This window comes from Lycorma delicatula, chromosome 5 (assembly GCF_047948215.1).
Source record: "Lycorma delicatula isolate Av1 chromosome 5, ASM4794821v1, whole genome shotgun sequence".
Classification (NCBI taxonomy): domain Eukaryota; kingdom Metazoa; phylum Arthropoda; class Insecta; order Hemiptera; family Fulgoridae; genus Lycorma; species Lycorma delicatula.
The window spans coordinates 14,306,780-14,314,644 of record NC_134459.1 but is presented as its reverse complement, the minus strand read 5'-3'; the positions used below and the strand labels follow the sequence as shown (position 1 = coordinate 14,314,644).

Genomic DNA, 7,865 nt, shown 5'->3' with positions numbered 1-7,865 from the left:
CGAATCACATGTGCTCTCATTGACATTTTCGGATTTTTCTATACAAATATTTTACTACATCCAGTTTTTTTGCGATGACAGTAGTAATTTGAACATCTTTTAAATGCACTGAAATGTATTATTATCGGGCTAATCTAAATAAATATTTGTGATATCAATTTTATTTTAATGTACATGCTAAGTTGAAAAAGATTTGATCGATAAATTCGATAGTAGCTTCAATATTAAATAAAAAATAAAAAATCATGCGTAATAAAATATTATACGTCCAATATGTACTAAAGAGGACTTTTCTGTTGAATTTAATTCGGTATCGATACTTTAGTACGTTTTATTAAACAATTTATCCAAAAAAAAACCTCAATTAATCGTGAAAGAAATACGTATTCAACTTTATTTTCCTAGAATACAGGTTTAGCGATCTGATGGTCGTAGCATGACGTCGTATAGCGACAAGAAAAAAGGCGGCCGTTGAGACTGCTAATAAACTGATAAATGAAAAAAGGCGGCCGTTGAGACTGCTAATAAACTGATAAATTTAGACCTTTCCTGCGAATTAAAAAAGTACTTATGTACATAAAATAAATGTTTAATCTGTAATTAGCAAATTCTTGTTTATTTTTCTATTTCATCTCCGGAATCACCTAAGGTATTACTTCAGAGGATGAATGGGAATGATATGTATGAATGTAAATGAAGTGTAGTCTTGTACAGTCTCAGGTCGACCGTTCCTGAGATGTTTAGTTAATAGAAATCCAATCACTAAAGAACACCGGTTTCCACGATCTAGTATTCAAATCCGTATAAAGTAAATTATTTTACGAGGATTTGAACCATAGAACTCTCGACCACCAAATCAGCTGATTTGCAATGAGTTCACCACTAAACCAACCCGAAGGGTTGGTAGCATATTAGTATAATGAAAACGTAACATTCTAATGAAAAACGTATTTATTCTGAAAGTATTCATTCAACTGAACTGTTAACAATTTTTAATATTGGTGTAGGATATCTGCAATTTTTAAAAAGCATAGAACCGAAAACTCGTATGAATTTTTTGTGTGTCATCACTTGTGAAATGAAATTAACTTAGGGAGTATGACTTAACGAAAATTAACGGTTAAGGAAAATCGTTTAAAAAATGTAAATTAAAAATGATACCTTTATGATTTATTCAAAAATATTTTTAAAAAAATATTATACGCGTTAAAAGTCCTAGGTTACAGCTAGCAATTATAATACTAGTACAACTTCAAAACTTTCACTCACTTAAATAAAATGTTTTTAAATTAGACTTAAATGTGACTCTTTACGGTTTATTATTTTCAAAAATCTTACCAATCTTATTTTAATAGGAACCTTTGTTAAAATTTTACTCGATATTTTTTAAATTTTCAGTCAGTTTTAAATTAATATTAAAAAAAGACAGGCATACATCTTCAGAAGTACTCATAAATAATAACAAAGCTATTTGTGTATATGAGTATATATATATATATATATATAAAGAAAAAAATATAATTTTAGAAAAATAATAGTATATTTCATGTGTTATATTACTATTGTAGATATTTGCAACATTTTTTTATTTATTAAAATACGACTCGTTTAGTTTATTTTTTTCCTGGCGAATATAGTTATTCTAGCTATAATTATTAAAGGAGAAAGTTGGTGATCATGTAAAAATTGAGGTATTGGCTTTTTTGCAAATCTTTACTCTTTAGGGTTCAACCAGTTCAAACTAGATGAACTAGGGTTCAACTAGATCAAAAAAGTGTCTTCTGGGCATCACATGACTTCCTTGTACGCATATTAAATTATATATACAGATTTTTTTTAAAATGAAAAGTACATAAAATTTTATTTCACTAATAACATTTTTCTTTTTTTTTTATTGTTATTGAATTATTATTTTTAAAAAAATTACAATCAGAGGTTATTAATTATTACTAAATCAATATATTTGAATTAAAAAAAAATGTTAAAAAAAAGGAAAAGAAGTCGGATTCGAACCGATGTGCTTTCCGCAGGTAAGACCCAAATATTTCATTAATTAAACTTTTATTTGGGTATAACTTTGGAACCAATGAAAATAACTACCAATTATCATACATCGTTGAAAAGCTCTCAATGAGGGCTAATTACTGTAGTTAAGAAAAAGTCCAAAATCCAAATTTGTTTAGATTTTAAGTTTTTTTGGACACTTTTGGTCCAGTCGATTGTAATAAAAAGGGGATGTGCAAATCTAGATGTTACAACAGTCCTAAATCAAAAATTTCAACATTCTACAGCTAATTGTTTTTTAGTTATAATACTTACATACGTACAGACGTCATGCCGAAACTGGTCAAAGTGGATTCAGGGATAGTCAAAATGGATATTTATGTTGCAATCTGAAAACCGAGATTTTTCGCTATTACAATACTCGTACAAGGAAGTAATAACAAATGCATGTGTCAATGTATCGTACTACTTTTTGATCTTATATCTCAGGATTGACCAATCCGACTTTCTCCAAATCTGGCTCAAATATCTTTATATACATTATCTATAATATTGGTCACATTAATTCTTTTTTTCAAAATTCTTTAAGAAGGTGGGAGATATGGCAAAAAACTAATTTCAATTTTATTCAGAGGAAATTTAGAGAAAACTTTATCAAAACATATTTGTTAACTACAGTGCTTACATAATACAAAAAGTTTTTTTTTAAATGAATCCCCCCCCCCTCTTAAGATTGGAAGATGTGTTTTTGCTCTTTCTCTCTATCTTCCTTCGGTTTAAATACATTTACAGATGTTTCGAAAGTTTATGTATACTTCAATATAGAACTACCAAGAAATGTTTATAATTTTTTTAAAATTATAAACTCAGAACCTAAAATGCAGAAAATATTTTATGAAATTTTCTATTTCTTGTTTTAGTCTTTATTAAAAGAAGTGTTAAATTTAGAGAAAACTTTACTTAAACAAATTTGTTTAGCTTAACCTGTAAAGAAATATTTATATATATATATATAGGTTAATATTTTATATTATAACCGTATTACATTATAATTATAATAATATTACGTATTGATAATTATTACGTATAATAATATAATGTAATTAAATCTGTGCAAGGTAAAACATAACTTGACATATTTAGCCGAGAAAGTCACGCAATAATTTACCAGCTTTTTTCCTTTGTCCTTTTTTCTTCTGGGTACTTTTTTTTTTACTACCCAATTCAATATATATATTAATTCCTTTTTCTCTTAAGGTGTCCAAATCATGTGAATTTTGCTTTCTGTACTCTATCCAAAAAAATTTCTCTGTTTGTAACTGCACTTACTTCTACGTTCCCCGAAAGATTTCTCTTGTGGGATTTGCGTGACATGCTTCGAAGAAGTTTAATTTTTGACTTTAGAAGATATGTTAAGCAAAATAGCTTCTATATGATTTTTATATTTAATTTTGTTTTTAATTCATAAACAATTTATTTCATTCTACATAAACAAATGCTTTTAATTAAGATACCAAAATTAAATAGGTTCATTTTATCTTCTAATGTTATTTGAGAACTAAACTGAATTGCTTCTCGTGTACCCGTACTTTTTCCTGAAACCAGCTGGTCTTCGTTAAGCTGATAAGAACAGATACTACAATTTGATCTTAGCCAAGAGGCCGAGAAGCGATATGTATCAAATACGCCGAGAAGTATAGGCGTGTCGTTGCAAACCAGTAGGTTATATACAGAACCCACCGGGTTGGTCTAGTGGTGAACGCGTCTTCCCAAATCAGCTCATTTGGAAGTCGAGAGTTCCAGCGTTCAAGTCCTAGTAAAGCCAGCTATTTTTAAACGGACTTGAATACTAGATCGTGGATACCGGTGTTCTTTGGTGGTTGCGTTTCAATTAACCACACATCTCAGGTATGGTCGAACTGAGAATGTACAAGACTACACTTCATTTACATTCATTCATATCATCCTCATTCATCCTCTGAATTATTATCTAAACGGTAGTTACCGGAGACTAAACAGGAAACAGAAAAAAAGGTTATATACGGAGCACTTGAACAGGGTAACGCAGCGAGTCGAGGTTGTGATTGGTAAGCTGAGCAGGCTCGTGTCCAGACACAGGGGTCCATCAAAAATGAGACTGATTTTGTCAGTTGCAATGACAATTATTTTATACACGGTCCCGGCGTGGGCCGACGCCTTTGATAAGAAGAAGAACCTAAATAAGATATCGGCTCTTGAAGAGGAGAACTGCGATACGAATTACGTCTGCATATAAGACGGTATCAAAAACACAGTAGAAGTCATAGCGGGAATACCCCCCCGTCGGGCTTAGGGTTCTGATGCTGCAAGGAATTAACTGTGGGATACCTAGAAGTGAAGCTAAAAGACAGATGCTTGAAGAGTGGCAGGCACGGTGGGAGACATCAGACACTGGAGGCTGGACCAGAAGAATAATTCCCCAAGTCAGTATATGGATCAACAGGAGATACCGAGAGGTAGGCTTCCATCTCACACAACTGTTAACTGGACAACAGTTTGGAGCCTACTGGAGACAAGTTTGGAACCTACACTCATCGGTAGGTGGATGACCCTAGACTCCCGATACTGTTACGAAATTGACTCGGTAGAGCGCTTGATATACAGATGTAATAGATGGCACTCATTTGTGATAAGTTAATTGCATCCGGAAAACAGGCTGCAGTATATGCTAAAAGGAAAACTTGAATGGGATAACGTAGCCTCTTCTGTAACCAGAATAATACAAATCAAGGAGAGAGACGGTAGGAAGTGGGATGGGGACAGATACTGGTGGTAAGGAAATACTCAGCGAACCGCCGTGCTCATTAGAGGGCGATTCCCTGAGGTGGGCCGCTCTCGATGATTGACCGGGGACCCCTTGAGTTCGGGGAAAATTGAAAAGACCGGAGACCCGGTAGCTCTCCTACCTGGAGGGGAACCGGTTTGAGGCATGACACAAAGAAAAAACCGAGTTTCGTCCTACTAGGTGAGCGATCCCCGCAGGGAACGGCATCGGCGGATCTTCTGGGGTCCCGGGAGGTTATAGGCCAGGCAAACACTGAGAATGCGTAACTGCTGGACCATCCTCAGTGGTCTTGGTAAAAAACTGGTCTTCATTTTGTACTCTTCTTGATGTATTGTTTTATAAATTAATATAATTAGCTGAACTATTTAATTAAAATTTATACCCGCTTAAAAACATATGGCTAAATTTTACCTATAAATTAAATAAATATTTTTTATATGAACAGTAAAAATAAAATTGTATACTAATCGCTATTATATATAAAAGAAAATGTTTTTCTTTACGGAAAAAAACAATCCATCATACAATGTAATTTGGGTGTTTTAATGTTTTAACATTTGGTTTCATCAGCTAAACTAATCCTAAATAATATTTAAAATAGTTCACGAAAGATCTTTACTCTAGATATTAAGTTAAGAATTTACTAAGTATTGCTGGCGTGTAGATATGATTATTTTAATGAGTTTAAAACTCAACTAACGGTGGTCGTATTGTATACATAAACTATGAATCGACTCCGTGCCACCTCGCACCGGACTCCAACACACGCGACTTTTATAAGATCGATACACGCCGGAAATGAACATTCTACCGGATATTCTTTTCACAGAACATGTTTTACCGAAATATATTTAATAACCCCCAGCACGAAACTTGAAATAAAAAATTAAATATATACATATACATCTTGGCTTTAACAAAAATTACCTTCCTATCTAACAAAAATGTAACTAGATAAATAAAATAGATTAAAAAGAATTTTTCATAACATTTATTATGTTCAGGATAAATTAAATGTACCAGAAATGTTTAAATTACCTAATAAAATGGTTATTTAATTGAATTTATATGAAAATGTAAACAGGAATTACTATATTTTTTAAGTTGTAGGTAAATCTGCTTATGTAATTCAAAGAGTACATTAATGGGAATGTGTGCGTCTGTGTATGTGTATATATATATATATGTGTGTGTGTAAATTATTTATGCAAGTGATTCTAAAGATATAAATAACTAAATATAACTATATATACTATTACATAAAGACGAAGAGGGTTTTTGTTTATTCGTGATAAACAAAAGAACACTACTCGATGTTAGATGGTTGAAGCACAAACTTTAATGACTCGAATTAATGAACTGTGAACTGTGAGTCTCTGTCACTATGTCAGCATGGTTTGAACTGATTGATTCGAATCAATCGAATGAATAATACTGTAATAATAGAATTATAGATTGTGTGTGTGTGTGTGTGTGTGTATTATAAATATGTGTATATATATATATCCCATAATACAATTAAATTAAATTTAAATAAAATCTATATCTATACTATTATATAAAGAAGAAGAGGGTTTTGGTTTATTAAGAATAAACAAAAAGCTATTCGATCAATCGCAACCAAATTTTTACACTTGTTTTTTGGTATACCTGAGAAGGTTTTTAGATATATTTCATCTCGATTTTGAAGAACCAACCGATCGATTGCTTTCAAATTTTCAAGATACATTCGTATTACACCATGGAAAGTTTTAAGCCACAGACGGGGCCCTAGCATCCTTGAAGGTTAAAATATTAAAAATATTCACTATTTGATCACCCCCAAGGAAAGTAAAGTAGTAAATTAAAAATATTCCTTAAGGAAAAAAATAATCCTTTTAGTTTATTATTATATTTCTGCCCCCACGGCAAAAATATAAGTTATGCATTTTTTTGTCGTCAAAGGTGTGTGTACTTTCGTTACCGTAGCTACTATTATTCTCTCTTTTTGTAATTTAGTTTCTTTTACAGGTTTCAGAAAAGCCTGAATACTTTAATAGTTATTTATCAGTATTATTCTCACAATCATAAGAATAACGAACAGTGCGGAGGTCCAGGGAGTGGTGCCCTCTGAGTAGACGGGAATGGCGACCGAAGCGAGCTCTGCAGGTGTGCCAAGACACCATCCCTCTACAACACGGAAATAGCAAGCGAAGCGAGCTCTGTGGAACTGGGGTAAGCCTTATGGCCTCGGGAGGCCCCGAGGAGTCCATGAGTTCTCTCCGGGGTTTACCTGGGCCGACCTGCCCCAAGGATCCAGGTTCTGACTACTAGACGGGCGGGTATTATATATATATTCGGTATACTAATATACTCGTTTATATATATATAAACGAGTATATTAGCCTAAATCTGACATCAGTACATCACACCCAGCAAATTCTCTAATTCCAATAATACAAATGCTACAACTAAGACACGTTTGATTTTATAAATATCTCCTTTAGCCGATATATTTATTGAAAAAAAAACCTAAATAACAGGAAAACAGATTTCATTGTAACACCTATAGTAGAAAATGTGAAGTGATAACCAGGCCCAATAAATTACATGAAACGGTTTACAAGTAAACATTATACAAATATATATTTTCATAAGAGAAATTCTTTAGACTAGTATTTCTACTACTAGAGAATAGAAAACATTAAATAAAATTACTAATAAACTTCGCAAAATTCATTTTTGAGGGCATGCCGATTAGTAACAGTGCAAAGTGATCATTAATAGACACTTTCGATGGTTTGTAAAAAATTTACTTTTCAAATATCGAATATTAATCTCTACGTAAGTGATAATTTATATGGTTTTATAGGATTTTTTTTTTAAGGTCTGTATCAATAAGTGTTCTACGCGGGTATCATGAACCACACAATAGTAAATTCATCCTAAACACGTGAAATCATATCCTTAGCTTTACATTAGGAAAAGCGTTCGTGAAAAGTTGTTTCAAGTCGTCTACATCAGTAGGAAAGAAAGGAACAACATTTTTGTCTTTTAT

At 32.2% G+C, this 7,865-nt stretch overlaps 1 pseudogene; it reads right to left on the bottom strand.

Annotated features, from left to right (window-relative positions):
* Positions 1-3,497: 3,497 nt before the first annotated feature.
* On the bottom strand, positions 3,498-3,677 carry LOC142325862 (U2 spliceosomal RNA; annotated as a pseudogene).
* Between the last annotated feature and the right edge of the window lie 4,188 nt (positions 3,678-7,865).